This window comes from Ornithodoros turicata, chromosome 1 (assembly GCF_037126465.1).
Source record: "Ornithodoros turicata isolate Travis chromosome 1, ASM3712646v1, whole genome shotgun sequence".
In the NCBI taxonomy this organism is placed as follows: domain Eukaryota; kingdom Metazoa; phylum Arthropoda; class Arachnida; order Ixodida; family Argasidae; genus Ornithodoros; species Ornithodoros turicata.
The window spans coordinates 14,756,427-14,776,790 of record NC_088201.1 but is presented as its reverse complement, the minus strand read 5'-3'; the positions used below and the strand labels follow the sequence as shown (position 1 = coordinate 14,776,790).

Sequence of the window (20,364 nt, the reverse complement as noted above, 5' to 3'; positions counted from 1 at the left end):
TCACCTGTCTGGAAGAAAGCGAGGTCTTGGGTTTTCTGATAGCCATACCTAACAAGACGTCGATTTTTGTTTTTTCTTGGCTAACAGTGTCCGCTCTGATAAATATGCTTATCATTCCAAGTATGAATGAGACACCTAGGAATGCTGTCTGTGAAAACCATCACTATGACCGTGGAGGGTGTGTGGAAGTTGGCAGCATAAGCTGATGAGAGGTTTGAAGAGCTGATGCGCTGTCCTGAAGTACTGCTCGACGCTATTACATCTGTCTTCATACCATTCATTCGACATTTCCTGTCCTGGACAGCCACCTTAGAAGCTAGTTGGTAGCAATAACCGTACGCAGATGACACTAGTATCTTTTTTCAGTTAGTGAGCTTTCACGTCTGGCTAATATTACTCTAAGTAAATTCTTCGAATGGAGGACAGCAAACTCTCTACAGATAAATGCTAGAGAAACAAAGACTGTTTTATTCACACCACAGCAAAGACACGTAACCTATGGTTTTGATCTAAGGATTGGGACCCAGAAGATTGAAGTCGTAAGGAATGTCAGAACCTTAGGTGTTGTTTTAATGAACACATGCTTAGCAAGAGCTTGTGATATACTCTGTAGATTTCGACAACTGGTTCCACCAAACATTAAACTTGTTATATGACGCATTATTTGCGCCCCATATGAACAACAACTATTGCAACCTGGTGTGGGGAACAACATCGCAGACAAATATTCATAGACTTCTACTCTTACAAAAATAAAGCCCAGCGCCACATTGCAAGCGCTCCGTATGATGCCCATACAAATGAGTTCTCTTCACATTTAACATGCCCCCGTTCTATCACCTGTATGACTTCACTCTTCTTCAAACATATAAAAAAAAGTTTGCTACTCAATAATACAGATTTTCTTACGCTGTGCAATTTCAGAAAACCTCCGGAACTTCTTTATAAAATTAGGGAAAAAATACTGGTTTAATACCCTCTTCTCGAACCAGTCACGGTTTAAAAAGGCTAGAATACCGTATGCCAACCCTACTAATGATGAAAGAAGGAAGTTGAAGGAAGGAAAAGGTTAGCCAGCTGTAGTCACTGAAAAGGTTAGCCAATTGCCATTATGTTCAACCCTAACTTAAGCAACAGTAACATAGACAACAACAACTACAACTATACATGAATGACGATGGGATGATTGATTGATTGATTATGACGATGGGATGAGCTGTCATAAATACTATACCTAAAAAAAGCTGGAAGAATGCTTCTTACTAAGAAACCGCGCGTGTCACAGCTTTTGAGTGTAATGTTGTGAAACAGTTTTATGCAATACGCTTTTGTTGTTAGCGGTTTTGTGTAATACGTGTATTTAACTGTTGTCGTAAGCATTCTGCTATGAAAATTGTATTCTATTGCGAGCAGGTTATTGTTATTTTTTTCTTTCTCCAATTTGACTATAGCTCCTAGCCTTTTCGTTCTCATGACAAGGGGCAGGAACCTCGTCAAGCTACTATGTTGTAGCTTTTTTGTTCCTGTTCCCAGCAGTTTCCTCCTCCTTTGAAATAAGAAACTGAATTGAAATTGAAATAATATCCCTCAATTTAGGTGTCCACATTGTGACCCTAGGCTTAGGGAAACGAAGTACCCCATATCAAGCAAGCAAGCGAACCGCAACTGGTGGTCTCTCACCGCATAGAGCGGCTGTTGTAAAGCAGCTAGGGCCATATCTTTTGTGAAGGAGAGGAATTGTTGCCGTACTCGCCATTGCGACTTAGCGTCGCCAGAACAACTCTCTATCACCAAATTGTAGCTAAGCTACATTGCAGTACAACTTGAACTAGTTTGCGAGTCTGTCCGAACACTTTAATGATAAATGAAGCGGGTTCGCTCGATCGAGGAGCAGGTGCACGAACATAAACAATAATCTCGTCCTCCTGCTGAAAACTATAGTAGTTGGAGCCCGAAGTAAAAAAAACCTAGCGTGTTTTCGTTTCCGAAAGGGTCTTCTTCAGCTGATACCTACAGAATGGTGGTATTGATCCTTTTTATTTTTGTACGAGGAATACTTCGCTTTTTTAGAGAGATAATTTGCATTATCTGGCAAAATTGTAATTGTAATATTGTGTGTGTCTGTAAAGTAATAAGACTGTACTGGCAACATTGCAGCCACGCCTCAAACTCTACCAAGTCATGCATTAGAATGCTATATGTTCAGTTTCAGTCTAAACTCCGGGGGTATCTTTTGTTTTCCTTCCCTCTTCATCCTTTCATGTGAACCATTTTAGAATGGGGTAGGGTCCTACACTCAACGCAAGGAAACATCTCACATCATCATCATCATCATCATCCATTCATCTATGTTGTTGTTGTTAAACTCGATAGTGCTATTGGCACTTGTGACCTAAGAGCAAGTTGTGTGAGTGCACGAATGACGTGGTTACATCTCCTGGGGCGTTGCACGATCAAAATTTTTGCCTTAAATCTAACGGAAGCGCAGTAACAACGTTTATCGAAACTGAAACGGTCCCATAGAAAGCATGCTCTATCGGTTGTACAGTGCTGGACAAACGTTTACGGAACACGCTCCGTCGCTTTCCTTCCTCAGAGTAACACGCCAACAGCGAAAGGGACCGTACGGACTTACAGACATGTGTCTAGCTAACCCAGTCACCTGTTTCCAAGTCCGTACGGTACCATTCGTTGCTGGCGTGTCACTATGAGGAAGGAATGCGCGTTGTTTTGCTTTGCGTTCTTTTTCTTTCTTTTTTATTTTTTGCTATAGTCGTGACGACGCCCACTTCTGTGTGGCCAACAACGGCGAGCCCATCCTGCCATTGCCCCCCCCCCCCCCCCGAATGCGCTGAAGCGTGTTGCGTAAACTTTTGTCCAGCACTGTACACGTTTCGAGATGGTGATGATGGTGGTGGTGGTGTCATCGTTGGAAGCAGCTTGCCACCACAATCGACTACTATACCACCACCATCTAGATGACATTGACATGACATTTCTGCGTGGTCTATGAGTTTGTACGCGTCAAAAACGAAAGAAGGTGCGGTCGTTGCTCTATAACGTAAAAGCCTGAGTCTGGGCAGACTCAGGCTTGTACACTATGGAGTTCATCCACCAGCTAGCCTGCATGTACGCCATTTTGTCAGTGTGATCATTGTTATATATTTCGTCGAGGTGTGACTGACAACAACAACGCAGATAAATTAATGATGATGAGTGGGGAAATTCGCCACATGAGATGCGGCCCAATACCCCAAGGCACGGTGGACGGAATGGGTTGTGATATGATGATGAGGCTATGAACGGCGCTGAAGTGAGTGGTATAGACAGTCAGCGGAGTAGGCGAGCCAACATTAGAGACGGCGATAACATCAACAAAACGCTCGGAAAAACGCACAGAGCACGGGTACGCCGCGGACACATCATAGAATAGAGACAACAGAATGACCGGTAGTTGTATTTGGAGAGCCAAAATGTTCACGACATCAGGAATTGAACGTGCAGAAAATGTGTAAGAGCTGGTTACAAAGAGTATCACCAATGAACAAAAGGGGAGAAAAAGTGTGTCTGAAACTCTTTGAACCTACCGAGAATGACAAAAACGTCTTCACTCTTCACTTGATAACAGATGATGACCGGAGCATTTTCGAGCACGTTCCCCAAACCAGATGATAACGTTTTGAATGCCACACAACAGCTCACCGCGCCCAAAGAAAGCATGCATGGTTGGATATGTTATATTGTAGGCACCAGAGCACATTTCGTCTCGCATGTTTACCCTTTGGCTGCGTTGGGTATGCTGAGAAATATGGAAATTTTGTTTACAAGGCAATCACGCGAAATATTCACCCAGTGTTTAAATCGCTTAAGAAGACTGGCGATGACTCCTTCTTGTGTGTTGGAGGAAAATTTAATATAACGTGGTAATGCATGCAAGTGTGAATACGACAGCAAACAAACAGCAATACATACATACAGCAATACATACAGAAAACCCCACAACTACAAAGAACACAAGTCAGTAAAATCACTCCTTCTTACCGACTACGGAGCAATGTAGACTTTGTGCTCATACAGTGACAAATATTACACAACCGGATACAATTATTAAGATTAATATATTACTGCGTCCTTTGTACTGTGCTATCATGTTGAACAAAATGCACCGCGTAATGTTCTATATTTTACTAGGGTCGCATTCAGCATAAAAAGGCACAAGGGCATATCTGAACGTGGGTGACATTTAGACGTGTTGTTTCAACGCAGCCCTTGAATTCACTGGATAAACACAGAATTCGCGGTGAGTGCGAGTGATGCACATCGTATTCAGTTACCGCAGCCGCCTTCCCCACTACGCCATGTCCAATCCGCTAGAGGAATGGGGCGAGGAGATGAAGGCGGCGCACGGCGAAATCTCGTATGCATGTAAATGCGACTAAAATAAATGCACAATAAAAAAAAAAAAAACAATGCTCAGCTTATTGTGCCTTTTGAACCGCTAACTCGTATGTACCTAAAATCTAGTAACGGTTCACTTTCCAAACAGCGGTGGAGACGACATTCCAAAGGTTGTTTCTTCTCACACACAGTGATGCGGTCGATTATACTCGCTATACAGATAACTTTCGATTGGATCATTTTCTCAGACAGCGCTCACTAAGGCATCTTTTGCAGTGATGAGACGCTGCCTTTGCTGTTCTGACATCATAAAAAGTGTGCGCTGATTTGCACCAGGAACCCAATATCCCCAGCCACATTGGCAGCTCTGCTATAGAGATCGATTTGGCGCGAGAATGATGGAAAAATTTAGACCCCCACATGCCGGTGTTGTTTAAATCTGTCTTCAGTACTGTGTGCTGGTTTGTGATTGTTTTAGCCGTCTTCACGACGTAACTAATGCAACTTATAGCTAGCTAGGAGCGACGGATGGATTTGAGTCAGAACAGAATTAATGCAAAGTCACTATTACGTTCGTCGTTAATAGTTCGTCGTTCGTCGTCTTAATAGTTACCATTAAGTCACTAATACGTTCGTCGTTAAATGTGGCTGCCTTCGAGAAATTGAAGTAATCGCAACAGAATTTCAGTCCAGGTTCATTTTTGTACGGCTTTCCGGGATAAATTCAAAGCCGACTCGCGCTTGGTATTAAATATCGCAAAGAGGAAAGTACGGATACCAAAATGCAACCGACAGGCATTATGAACATTTTGTTGATGTTCTGCAAAGTTTGTTAGTTTATGGTAGTTCATCTTCATATATTTCTTCTGTGAAATCTGGAAAAGAGATTTGAAAAAAAAAAAAAGGCGTTTTTTTTGTTTGTTTTTGTTTTTCTTTTAAATGTATAAAACCAGTACAATAAAGTTATTATTATTATTATTATTATTATTATTATTATTATTATTATTATTATTATTATTATTATTATTATGTTCTGGTTCCGCTTTTAGTACTATATGCGAAGTTACTTTGATCGATGAATCTAGTATATACGGGCAGTAATCGCTTCAGCATATGGTAGCTTGTAACTATGTGAGTGGATTAGGAGTCAGTACAGTAGGACGGGTTATAGTACCATCATGTTCAATGGCTTTTTGACCTAGCTCTACTCCGATTTGGCATTATATTTATATGACCCCCGCAAAAAGGAAAAAAGTGCAAAGGCTCATGACGGTCATCTTCTACTCCCACGCGCATGTACGCACTCTACGACAAGTTTACTTTTCAAAACAATTGTTGTTGTTGCGACGACGCGTTCAAACGGTTAATTAATTGTTCGAAATCTACAGTGACGCAAGGTACCTGTCCGACAACGACAACAACTACACGAATGACGATGGGATGAGGTACAGGTTGGGACAAAAGTTTACGGAACACGCGAGCGACGTACTTTTTCTTCGGTGCGACACCCTAGCGGCAGCCGGAAGCGGGTGAGTTCACTGTTTCGGGGGGATGGAAGGGTGCGCTGTGAGCGACACACAGCGGTAACTCGTACTTCCCAGGCACACCCAAGCGACACTGGAGCGACCACTGCGTGTCGCAAACAGCGCATCCGTCAACCCCTCCGAAACAGTGAACTCAGCCGCTTCCGGCAGCCGCTAGGGTGTCGCACCGAAGAAAAAGTATGTCGCTCGCGTGTTCCGTAAACTTTTGTCCCAACCTGTACCTGTCCAAGCGGCATAACGTAGTTCGACAAACGCTATGCTATGTGTGCTTTAGAAATGAGTTGAAACCAGCGGCATGGCCGAGTGGGCTAAGGCGTCCGCTCGTTGGTGGTAACCAAGGTCGTGCTGAAGACTGGGAGGTGGTGGGTTCGAATCCTACCGCCGGCTGTGCTGTCTGAGGTTTTCCCTGGGTTTTCCGAAGACTTTCCAGACGAATGTCGGCACAGTTCCCCCTGAAGTCGGCCCAGGACGCATACTAATCCCCCTGTCCCCCACTCCTTCCTGCTGTCCTCTCTCCGTCTGTCCACATCTGTACGCCGCTCATAGCCACAGTTGCTTCGCGGCGCTAACACGCAATAAAAAAAAAGAAATGAGTTGAGCTCTCTTCTTTTGCCGTGTTCGCGAGCTCCATCATCAATTACCACCACTTACCACCACAACTTTTCGCATGTTATCTCTCAATGATGAACTGTATGCTCGAAAGGAATATCCGGTGTCGGTGCCTTCGACATCCAATCTTTTATCTCCTTTCCTCACAACCGACATCTTCCATAATCTTGATTGCGATTATGCGTGGTCAGATCCACGTGGTCTATTTTTTGCCGTCTACGCGTGTGTACTACTCGTATGAATGTGATGCATAAATATGCGTTATTAAACTATTTTGGGAGTTTGATTTCATAGCTACATACTAACTGCATTGGCTCATGCACTACACTGCAAATGCCTGTCCGTCCAGTTATGCGGCGTTGAAAAGAAATGCGAAAATAAAGGAAAAGTAACTGGTCAGCGCTCCCGTGAGCTAGAACTCTGATGTCTGTGTTCTATACTCCTTTCGTCTTCAGATATTCCACGAAGAAGCGTGACGGTCCATGACAGAGCGGTTCTCCTTTGCTTAGTGACGCCATTACAAAAATTCGATGACACTTCATGCAATGTAGACCTGGTTTGAAACGCTAGTGTTCCCAGCGCACACTGTCAAACCGTGCCTACACTGTCATAGGAGCTTCGTTGCGAAGGGCTATATCTCGAAGAAGCTGTCGAGAGTGTAAAACGCTTTTGTGCACATCAAAAATAAAGGCTTCAACGTCATTCAACTTCAGTTCGTGCAAGTAAAATGATTATAAAACAAGGATGCATCGCGCTCTTACTTTCTGCCTCAAGGTGACTTAGAGACCGTGATGTCACTCGTCTTGCTGTCTCGCATTCCGTTGCCTGGCAACCACGATGCGGACATGTGTGCGTTAATGTAGAACGCGCGTCTAATAATTATAGATGCTAACGGAACAAAATGGCAACCAGTACAGCCATGCTTACGAGCCTACTTTATTACGGCCCCTTGCTCTAGGCGGGTAAACATAAAGTGTCAGCAATTCGTAGACCTTAAATTCGTGAGAGCATGCGTTATGCAGACGTCATTCAATGAGCCGCTTGGTTACGGACAGCGGATGTTGGCACGTGAACTCTGCAGATCGAAAGCTTCCGCTAGCTAACAAAATTAGTGAGATCGGAAGAGCTTGCGCTGGCTACCTTCTGGAAACATCATTACACGAGGTAACAGAATTAGCAATGATGGTAGTACGATACGAGGGTGTGAGGGTACGGTAGGGGGTAATTGCGCTGCAGAAGTGTACTTTGATACATTAGACATCCTGAACAGTAAGATACCAGCGCGTGGATAGGAAAAACTTATTTCGTGGGGAAGCATACATTAGGCGTGTGGTCAATTGGAGATTCAATATTCAGGGTCAATAGATCTTATTTTGTTTGACGAGCACTGCCGTGCGTAACGTAATTAATCTGTTGGACTCAGAAAAAGTAATGCTTAGCAGCAAAAAGCATTTTAAAGTTTACAATGGCGGCAGATCGACCAAGTTTCTTTGAGCATTCGTTCGCTGTCATTTCGGTTCTTCTGCATTCCTTTACTTTTTCTCATGCAGGCTGATGCTCCTTTTCCTTACTCGAACATTCTTCGGAAATGACCGCTTCTTTCATATTTTTGACTATTGCTTGAGTATCTCATTGAAGCCCTTTCTTCAAGGTGAATTTTCAGGCTATCAACAAAGCTCACGCTAGCTCAGTGACAAATCATCCGCGTAACCGTGTCGGGCATGTACCTAAAATATCTGCCTCCCTGATTCCAACACAATACACTCAAAGTTTCTTCACTAGAATGGTTAATTACCACTCCACTGCATGCGGCCTCCGGCTCGATCATTACCTAGTCTAGAGTCGTAGTGTACGCTTTCGAGTAATATTCCGGAGCATGTTTACCTGCTGTGCCGATTCCTCAGAGTTATTCGAGTTCGTTTCGATGGCGCATACTAGCTCTGAGAGCGCAGCTTGAAAGGCCTCCTTGATTCTCGAAGGTTTGGACACGTGTCTCTGTGTGGTGCATTCTCAACACCATCTAGATAGAGAAAGCCTGCTCACTCGTCGACGTGACGTAACAACTAAGAGTCAGCCAATCGGGATCGTGTTTTCAACGGCCGTGGCCAATCACGAACGTGCTTTCAGCGGTCGTAGCCATTGAGACGAACAACCGTCGTCTGCGAGTAGTGATTGAACGTTCCCGCGTGCTAAATGGGAAAACTTTAAAATAACGCGCTAAAAACGGTCCCATATCTTGCTCGAGAGTGGTTTTCTGGTTAGCGTGTTGGACTTTTCGTCTACAGATTTAAGTCTACACTCTACAGGTCCTAAGCTAGGTGCAATCATATGCGAGTTCTTGAATTCGCAGAACGGCGAATCGCAGTAGCAGACGGATTCTGACTTTATATGTCCACTTATGGAGGAGGGAGAGGAGGCAATAGGCAGGCCTTCCCTATCTAGGGGGCGTTGCTTTAGTACATTCTCCAGAGCTAAGAGGGGCGCGCGGTGCATTTCAGCAGAATCTCTCTTCCCTTTCATGCTACCGGAGTGCATAGCGCGTTATAGATTCTGAAGATGATATATAATTGCTCAGAGAAAACTTATCACGCATTACGTGCACTATGCGCTATGTAATGCAATTTCGAGCACATGCGAGTTCCTGGCAGATCATAGAGCTCCAATTATCAAGCGTATGTGGGTAAAGAATATACCTCCTGCGTTTCCCCCGTCCCACCCTCGTACGTGTATGAAAGCGAATGGGATTAGATGATCGGGTATATTAAAATGATCTAGAATATCCGCCTGTGCGAATACAAATGCACTTGCATAAACGCGTCTGCATTAGGTATGCGCATATCATTTTATCGCACAAAGGATCGGAGGTTCGAATACTTGTCGCGATTCACATCCAACTTTTTTTCTTGTTTGCTATCATCAACATCATCATCATCGTGAGGTAGAAGGAAGCCAGGGTGTCTATTCGCAGCGGCGCTGATCGACCAGTGCGATTCAGTGCATATATACGTCTGTCTCACATAGCTATGTTTAAAATTCTTGCAGAAGAGATATGTACCAGAAATAATACTGTGTCCTAGTTCCCTCGTAAGAAACTATAAAAATATCGAACGGCAAGAAGAACAATAAAAAAGCAGCAACACTTTCTTCGAGCTCACCTCTGTCACTCATCTTATTTGACCCATCTCATCAATCAAGAATACAACATTTTCTTTGATTTTCCTGCTTTGCATTTCAATTTCCCCCGTTTTAATCTTTCACCTAATTTGTTGACCTTTCGTAGAGCTGTTGCTTTTCGTACTTTCTTTTGCAGCTCCCCTTTTGTTATTGGATTTACCACTGAGACTTTTAGCTTTTAACGTGCAACCTCAACGAAATCCGACCTTCTCTTAGGGATTAAGCCTCGTCTCTCTTGCCTGGAGACTGTTCGCAGGACGGCCGGTCGTAAACCGAAAGCGACGCCTACTGTCCTGTTCACAATTTGATTCCCAGTACTTATATTGGAGCATGCGACACTTTCGTAAAATTTATAGGTCTTGTGCTTCCCTTTTAGTTTGGCCTTTGACAGTGAATGTAGAAGTTCCACGAAAAATTTCACGCGATAGGAATTCGATCCAGGTTCCTCTGCGAAGGGAGCTGATCATGAAGTCAGTGTTATCATCACTGAGGTAAAGGTGAAGGCGAGATTTTCAGCACCTGTAGCTTAGGGGGGTCAAAGTCTTTAACTTCAACCTCCGTTCGTTTGGTAGAGTACTCACATTATGAATGATGCTTTTACGTACTATAAATGTATTGTACCGCATTGTGGATATTACCGACGTGGAATTTTCATCGTGCACGAAACACAGAGTGATAGCGATAAATAATTGTTGGACATTCTGCAAGACGCGTTTAAATGCCGTAGCTTCATATAGGGCTGTAATGTGGCCATAGTATGTCACGTGGGGGTGGTTGTCACGTGAGTTTTGTCCGTATAAAGCCACGGACGCTGGTTGGTCGTTCAAACCTATCGCTGGAAAAAAGATGGAGGTAACAATCCGCGGTGGCTCGCATGAAGCACTTACGGAACTCTGGTACATAATACTTCTATAATGTACTGAAGAGCAACTTGCACTCAGTTAGTCCTATCGTTGTTTCAAAATAGCATGAGTACGTCGCAAGGTTATTAAGCAAAGGCAAACGTACAGACCTCAACATCAGCATTGCTTCATGCACTGTGATATGAACCGGTCTTTAAAGGTACCCTTTCCATCATCATCCCCCCCATTCGTTCCCAAAAAGCAATAAAGCAATGTACCGCCGTGGTACACCATACCGCCACTGCGCCAGCTCCCGTGGCTCAGTGGTTAGCGTGTTGGCCATGTCGCGTCGAGACTGGGAGGTACCCGGGTTCGAATCCCGGTGCCACCTGTGCTGTTTGGGGTTTTTCCTGGGTTTTCTTTAGACGCTTTCAGACATATGTCGGCACAGTTCCTTTAGAAGTCGGCCCAGGACGCATATTCCCCCAGGGCGTCAGTCGTGTGTGATACCGACAACGGCGATCCCTTTCACCAGCACCATACCGCCACGGTGGTGAATCGCCCGCCTGATCGTCATCTAACACGCATGCGTGAGCTGTGCGGAATTGTTCTTTTAAAGTGAGTTTACTTGCCTAACCCGGACGGCGATGGCTACGCTGTAATGAAATGTCCATCCCTGAAATGGCATCACGTCACAATTATACAATTTGCCCATCCGCAGCTGACGCGGCTATGAAGTGCACTTTGCCTGACATAGGTCGTTCAATTGAACGAGTAGTTGGTTAGTTATTTAGTTTGGGTAGAAACGAAATAAAAATGAAATATAAACAAATACTGCGCGTTCGGTGTTTGTTTAAAGGTACTGTAAAGCAGCAAAGATCAAATGTCATTTAGTGTGGCTATTCGATAGTCCAAGTCACTAGGACAAAAACTGCGCAGGTTTCATTCCAACCGACGGTGCAATTAATTAGAAAATTACAATTAAAGATTACGGGCAACACTGTACTAGTTATTCGAAATGAATCCGTATTCCTGACACATACGGCGGCAACCACATTGCATGCGTATAACACTGGGCCCGACATAACAATCCACCACAATCCACCATAAAATCCGCCCCTGCAATCCACACAACGATCCGCATCTGAGGATAAACTGATAATGGAACTGAAATGAAATGCTGAGCCGTTGAAACAAATGTGTCAGACGTTCAAGAAGCCAGACAGTGTCGGGACTTGTTTGTTTACCGAGGTTCACAGAGAGAGTTTGTTCGTTCGAAAGAGGCCGCGAACAGAAGGAGCGCCCAGGCGCAGCAGAGAAGTAGGGAGAGCCTCCATCGAACGGCGGCCAGCGCTGGGTTACTTCGCAAAAAACACTGTTAACAGGGGTTTCAGAATGCATAGGTAAACAGGAAAACTAATAATATGGTTACTAAAATAACGAAGTGCCGATGTAATAGTGTGTAATACCAGTTTTCAGTGTTGCCCGCTGTACAGGGGGTTGTTTGACACCAGGCGTCGCACCGCTCCCCTACGCCGCATCTTTCATGGCAAATTAAAAATATTTATAGCGAGTTGTCGGTGGTATGGTTCCGCATATGGTATTTAGAAGCAACAAAGTCTCTAGCCACATCACCGGCATATCATGCTTGTCTACTGCTTTACAGTATTAACGTACCTGATTGGCAGTGATTCGTAACGCACTGATTCGTAACGCACTGATTCGTAAAGTTGAAAAAAATGCTCTTGGAGAAATCGCGTTTTCCCCGATCTCTGCCGAAATAAAATTGTGTGGCGCAAATTTGCGAGATCCCGCCACTGTAACTATCATATCCGAAAATTAGGCTGTTGAACATGAAGAGTGCTACAACTGGTTTGATTTGCAGCATGGAAAAATGAAATGGTAACGATTTGGAAATGGAATCTTTGCTGATATCGTTTCGCTATACCCAGAACGACGACAACAACAACAACAACAACAATAAATGAAGAAGTGATGATGACATGGGATGTTTCCCCGTGGTAGCCACAGGACACTACCCCATTTCACAGTGGTTAATATGAGAGGATGAATTATGGTGAGAATGAAGCAACGACAGGTCGGAGTTCTGTTTAGAGCTCTTCAAGGAGTCCAGTGGCCTGCATGAAAACGAAAAGGGAGCGAAGAGCCCGGCACTGATGTTCAGGGGAGCTCCATGGGCCAAGTACTTTGGACAAGCTGAATGGTCTATGGTCGAGGAGTTCAAGTTGGCGTCGAAGTACCCGGCGTTCACACGTGTACCGCTCACAGTCCTCGATGATATGGGGGATCGTAGCTGGGGTGCGGCAAGCTAGGCACAGCGCCGTGTTACTGTAACCCAGCTTAGCACGGAACGCAGGGGTGAAGGCGACATTGAGTCGTAGACGCCGCAGGAGTGTCGTAAAGCTGCGAGGGAAGCCACCTGGCATCCTAAATGATAATGACGGGTCCACTGCATGGAGGAGCGACCATTGAGTGATGTCATGCAGCCATTTTTCCCCCGGTAATTTGTTACAAAACGTATTGGAGAAATATAACCAGCGGTAGAAAACAGGACGAAGTAGAAGAGACACACGGGCGCTGGACTAGCAACAAGTTTAATGAAGAAAGAGAGTAGAAACACCAAAGCGTCACGTCTGCGAAGTGTCATACAGACACGTGAATGGTAAGACAAAGGCACGTGAAAATCGAACATTCCTGATAACATATCTCAGGGAACAGCACTCCGAAATCTATCGAGGAAGTTATATTCTTTTTCCGTAAGCGATAAAGACGGGATACTGACCCCAGGCAGCACAATGTACTGAAAGTCCAGTGCAATAGGGTTGCACGGGTAGGGGGAAGACCTTGAACAGACTTGTCAAACTAAAGAACATTGATAAGAAACATACCGTCCACCCCTATTGCACTCGACTTTCAGTACATTGTGCTGCTTGGGACGCAGTGTCCCTTATGTTTTTATACACTGTGTCATAAATCACTCCCCTCCCCATTATTAAGGCATATGACTCAGGTTTTCTTCGCTGTCACAGTGTTTATGCCGTACAACGTCGTTTATCACGTAATGTGCGTAACAAACAAAAAATGACATTCGTTCAACATGATATATACGGGCCACAAACCACGGAAAACAGACGATGCGGCTCGTTTCTTCCTCACGTCGTGTCTTTTTACACTGCGGTTAGGGTGCGGTTAACAGCCTAGAGTCTCGAACTACGAAAAAGTACGTAAAGTGTAGCTAGGCACAATAGAGGGTTTTAGCAGACCGTTGATAACGTGGCTAGCGTCGAACCGTATCAACCGGAACCAATCAGTGGACAAGATTCTGAGTCACGCACCACTGCGACTGGTTCCGATAGGCACGATAACCTTATCATCGGTATACTAAAACTCACTATTGTTTGGATACAGTTGTGTTCACAAAGAGCCCATAAAGGGTTCATAGTTATGGTAGAATTTATACGACGCACACTGAAGCTCTACAGAATGCACGCGTTCCTAATGTTTATTCAGCTTTCCGAAATCTTTTCACGGATTATCAACGGAATACGTTCCACAGTTAAGTCCACTGCTGAGGTAAAGTCACTGTGGGTGTCGTATGTGCCAGTTGTCTGGTGGGGTAAGTTGTCAAATGTTTCAACTGGTGGAGTGACTGACAGCGCGAGAAAGTGTTTCGTAGCTTTTTTAGTACATCTTAGGGATCGTGGAATAACTTAGAGCCGTTTATTTTTACGTTTACATTGCTGTTCTACAGCCCGTAACGTTGCAGGGCACCCACGAATCCTGTACAGCTAGGGCAGACGTGTACATTGTGCAAATGTGAGGCTCAGGATAATAGGTTCTTTTCTGTTCGCTTAGTTTGTTTTCCATATGCACTTCCAATGTTTAATACATTCGGTACACCTCCACAATAGAGATTACGAGAAAATGCAGCTGAGATAACCTGCCCCAGCCCGTGTGACAACCTGCCCCGCTACTGGGGCGTATTGTCACACTTGACGACCTCCGCGCAAATGTTTTTTATATACTGTTTTTTGAAGCCAGCTTTAGTTTCATATGTGCGTGGTGGTTACCAAAAGGTCGCATTAAAATCCAGCGTTGGTTTCATCAGCCTGACGAACGGACTTTCGTCACAGCGAAATCAGAAGTGAAAACTGTGACAACACTCCCCGGTCACCCCTATTACTTCCCATTACGTGTAATAAATTATGCGACAAAAATATATTGTTAGGGTAGCGCACATAGAGATCCCATAAATGAAGTACCACATCGTTTTCTACAGTGACTGGCATGACTGACATAAAATGTCGAAAGTTTCTTGATACATTTCAAAATAGAAATTATCGAAGACGTTCGCATTAACCGCTATAGAGTTGATCAGTTTCCCACGACAGCAAAGTCAAGGAGGAAAACACGTTTCAGGGCATGCTTACTATTAGATTCCTGAATAACATTATTGTTGCACTTTGTTCACTTGTTCCAGCTTACTACCCGCGGCTTTGCATCTCTCACATGAAAGGATAGTTGAATCGCATCCAAGGGCCTGTATCAGGCAACCTTATTTAATCTCGACAGAAATATTTTACCACGTCTGTGGGACATCCTACCAGCGGCATAATAACCGCAAAGCAAAGCTTGCATGAATGGACCATGACGTGTTTTCGATATATTTCTGTGTCCCCGCATGCACGCGACATCACATCTTACCTGCTCCGAGCAAGAACATATGGCATAGATCAACCGGAAAAATTTGATCAGCGCGCGCACCATAGCTCAGCGTTTCCTATGCACAACTAAAAACTAGACGCATTTTCTGTATACTCGGTATCAGAGACCGGATGCGTTTCAAAGAAAAGCTCAAAATACGTGGGTACACGAAGGAACCCACAATTGGGTGGATCCTGAGATATTAAAATATTGTTCATTGTTTTTCATTATGCAGGATTTCTTTTTTCTTTTCTTTTTTAGCTGCGCCAGGTCTTTCTGTTTCTTTTTTAACGCTATGCGTTCTGGGAATATCTTCCCATTCAGGGACTCCAAGTCAGCGGAACGAGAGAAGAGAGAGAACCGACACATAAAAGCATGATCCTAAGCGAAAGGTTTATTACAAGAACAATCAATACCTGTGTGGTAATTCCCAAAGCACACACAAACCCAAGAATGACAAAATGCCAGGGTGTCCGATGAAGGGTTGGACAACCAAATGTCCCAGTCGCCGTGTAGTCTGGGCTTGGGTAGCACACACAACAGGCAAAGTGCAGCTGCCCTCCGTGTTGTACTTTGTATGTTGCGTGTGCCGCCCAAGCTCAGACTTTAAAAGACATGAACATGGTAGTGCCTCTATGCACAACACTAGCCTAGAGCAATGTTTTTTTTTTCTTTCTTTGTTTTTTTTTTCTTTCTTTTTTTCAGAGAGTCACGTATCTGGTTGCCAGTGTTTCAAGTCTGTCAGTTTCCTATCCGATCTTAGGAGGCATGCCCACCTTTCGAAACATTTGGCACCGCTTCCAGAAGAAGTACCAATCATCTTCCTTCGTCACCAGGACGGTCAAAATACTTGTGCAGCCAAGGACCCAAACACAACAGGACTCGAAGTTTGCCTTCTCGCGTATATCTCGTAATCCGTTATCCGTAGCAAGCCAAATATTGGATGACCTCTCAACACTTAAAAAGAAGAAGACTCTCTGCTGTAGTTAGACGCCACCCCAATCACAATGTGCCAATATTATTGAAAAGGGGAATGTCTCGCCAGCGGAAGATGAGAATGGTGACACAAACACTCGCATGGTTCGTAATAGAGATGTGCTGTGCGCGGCAGGCAGTTATAGCCTCCCACGCGTGTGCCCTTTCCCGAAGATATAGTATGTCGACTCTTCATTCCTAGGGGACGTGCCTCGGACTCTAGCGAGAAATTACGCACTTTTACTCATTTTCTTTGCTTTAACGGTGTAGAGTAACTTGTGCTGTATACTACTACATTTCAGTGTCGTGTGTTTTTGTCGTGTTATACTTAATTATTTACTAAAGAGCACAGAAGGGACGTTACGCAAGGAAATTATGTGAAGGAGAGTGTGTTACGCGTCAACTGGAGGAAGGAAATAAACTAACAGATAAGTCACACAAGTCATCTGGACTGTTTCGGATGTGCCATTGGAAATCGCTCGTACTCAGTCAAGTGTTTATGTACCCTCACGAACTTTCTCACCACTCTTTGTGCAGGACCCACCTAAGCCTTTAGGAGCGGCATCTTACAGTCCGTACCTGCGGTACACCAATTGCGTGAACAACGTTCTCACAAGTAAGATACAAAAACAAAATGTATAGACGTTGGTAAGACAAACATTTTCTAAATTGTTGCCCAAGTTCTCCAGAGAAATGCGCTGCTACTGTAGAATTTAGATCATTTTAAAGTGCTCTATTCCTCTCACGCGTCACCTGCGGCCCAACTTGCTTACATTTTCTTGAAATCAATTTGTAACTTGTACGCACCGCGGCCATGCACAGAAGTTTAAACGAAAATATGGTTTTGGACACGATGGAAATTGATGTTCTGAGGCTGGAACACAGAAGAAAGGACAAACACACAAAGCCTCTTTTTTCATTCATGGTTTTGGAGTTTCAGTATATTTCCACCAGTATAGTGTACTGCCGTCATTATCCCAAGTGTGGATACCCCAAACAGACAGACGTAGATCTGCTGCACTGTTTCGCCCTCACCCAGCCAACACACATGGTGCATGAAATACAAATTCAACGTTGCGTTATTGTGGAATGCGGAATGCAAAGTTCCGACATCAGATTTACGTGGGTTACACGTGAAATTTCAACGCGCGGACCGCACCGCATAAGTATAACGCGTATTCCTTGCTGATCGAACAACAGCAAAGAGGGAAACGTTAGCGCTACGCTGATTCTCTGTACAAAAATTACACCACAAGGAATGTGGATTGCCCAACGTTTTCCTGCCATAGTTTTACATCAGAATTTCGCGTGGTAAAGGTACTCATCAAAAGAACTTTGATTTCCTATAGGTGAGTCAACAGCATATTTGTATGCGTTTCTGCAACGCATATTCCTTGCTGACCGAACAACAGCAAAGAGGGAACGTTAGCGCTATGCTGATTCTCTGTACAAAAATTACACCACAAGGAATGTGGATTGCACAACGTTTTCCTGCCATAGTTTTACATCCGAATTTTGCCTGGCAAATGTACTTATCAATGCAACGTTGATTTCTCGCGTTTCGTCCTCTCTGCACACGTTTGCATCCCATCAACGCATATTGGCGTATGTTATGGCTTATAAAAAAATTTCCTGCGTGAGAGCATCGATTGATAGGCTCCGCCGGCTTTTGTTTCCTTTTTACAATATCGAAGTACTACTACAACTACTACTAGTACTACTACTACTCCTTATAGTAGCACATATTGTGGCCTCGATGTTGCAGCAATGTTGCGAATGTTGTCCAATGTGGGGCAACATTTATCAACATTTTACAACGTTCTTGCAACATTATCAAAAGTCGACCAACATTACTTGACTTTCAGCAATGTTCATGCAACACGGCAGAGCAACGTTTGAGGAATGTTGCGGCCGAACGTTCCTGCAGCATTGTCAGAAGAGGACCAACGTTACCTGACATTCATCAATGTCCATACAACATGGCAGAGCAACGTTTCCAGAAACATAATACTGCGTAACACTCATACCACCACTATAACACTCTTACCAACAGCGGAAACCTACTGATTTTACAATTCCATTCAGCAGGTAATCACATTAGAGAGGCAAACCTGAATTAAACACAGTATATGACAGGAAGGGATATTAGGGATGTTGTTGTGTACACTTGACTATTGCAGATGCAAGGGTTAACTTCAAAGACGAATTCTGGTCACCGTTACAAACGTTGTACGCCCTACGACACATAAGGAATATGCCCCAACTGTTTGCATTTTAGTATTTGCTCCATCCTGTTCGCAAAATATTTAGTCACCCTTTACAGCTTTGCACCTCAATATGCAGTCAGCTCGTAACAAAGAGGAATAATTCAATGATTTTTCTTGAAACTTTTAATTTTACTATTTCAGTGATAATGATAGCTGAAACATGGTATGCTAACGACTGTGATGTTCTGTGTATGGACGGATACAAATCAGTGTTTCTAAACCGGAAATCAAAACGAGGTGGTGGCGTTTGCTTGTATTTAAAACATGAATATAATTACGAGTACCTCGATGACTACTCAATGTGCACAGACAAGTTTGAAGTAATTTGCTTGAAGTGCTGTTTTTTTAGTCATTTATAGACCGCCTGATGGCATTGTGAACGAGTTTTTGACGTTTTTAGATGAACTCTCGCCTTTCGCTAATGAGCAGAAACTCACAATGGTGCTGGGAGGGGATGTAACCAACCAGGGGATGCAACAGGGGAGGTAACCATGTAAGGGGAGCCATCACTTTTCAGAATATAACCACACGTACTCTTGAAAATTTTAGAAATGAAATCGCCTCTGCAGGCTGGGAGGATGTCACATCATGTTTTGTGCCTGATGAAGCTTATGAACGCTTTATAGGGAAATTTTGCTACGTGTATAGAAAACATTTTCAGTATAGAACACCAAAACCAATAAAACGGGCACGCAAACCGTGGATGACTCCTAAACTGCTCAGTATGATTAAGCAAAAAATAAATTATGTGAAGAATTTCTGATAGGTCGGAATCCAGACGCGCTGAAAGCATTTAAACAGCGCTGAAATATTCTTAATAAAACCCTAAGAAACGAAAAACGGAATTACTACGCGCAGCTCTTTGATGGAATACCAGATTCTAAAGAGATGTGGAAAAAACTGAATTCCATCTTTGGGACTACTAAGCAGCCATGTACTAATGAGCTAATGATAGACGGAAACATTTGTACGGGTAAGCAGTTGGCAGATAAATTGAACGAGTACTTCACTTTCCCCGTTCGAAGCACCCACGTCGCGGGCCCAAGGCGTTACTTTCCAGCAGCCATACGCGAATCTGTATTTCTCGGTCCAATTGAGGAATCTGAAGTGTTCAATGTATTTACTGGGCTGAGTAAGAGTGAAGATATAGACGGAATTAAAATGCAGCCAGTTTGCTTTATACTTGACATCATATTACCATATCTCACACATATTTACGACCGTGTACTGACTACTGGGATATTTCCTGAGAGATTAAAGAATGCGAAAGTAACCGTGCCAAGTAAAGGTGGCGATAAAAACAGTTTGGGAAACTACGGCCCGTTTCAGTGTCACCAATATTTTCTACGGTTTGGGTTTGCTGAGGAAACGTTATTTTTTGCCAGTTCCACAAAAGCTGGCACTGTATAACAGTCTCTTTGAGTCACACTTGAGGTATTGTCACTTAGTCTGGGGTACTGGCACCAAGAACTCTAAAAAAACCCTAGTAATATGGCAAAAAAAAAAAAGCTCTGCGCCCGGTAGCAAATTGTCGTACAATTCTCATACTTCCGAATTGTTTAAGAAATTCAATGTTATCAAGTACACTTCGCTTTATGAATATCTCCTTTTGCTGTCGTACAAATACGAAATCCATAGGAACGGGACAAGGCTGAGTAAAGGCGCGAGACTGCAGGCCAACCCTTCGCTCCGACCGACACGCCATACTGAACACTGGTTTGTCCTTACACCTCGAACAAATTACGGGCTTCAGATGCTGCAATATACACTTCCAAGCACACTCAATAGGTTTTTTTTTTTTTTTTTTCAGTGACAGCATAAAAGTGATAC

The 20,364-nt window shown here is 43.8% G+C and overlaps 1 protein-coding gene across 1 annotated transcript in view; it reads left to right on the top strand.

The window, feature by feature from the left end:
* LOC135377525 (prolactin-releasing peptide receptor-like) overlaps positions 1-20,364 on the top strand; it is a 774,729-nt gene that overhangs the window by 700,235 nt on the left and 54,130 nt on the right. Inside the window, exon 2 of the mRNA XM_064610008.1 lies at positions 16,805-16,883. The gene's annotated coding sequence lies outside the window, so the exon portion shown is untranslated. The remainder of the gene's footprint in view (positions 1-16,804; positions 16,884-20,364) is intronic.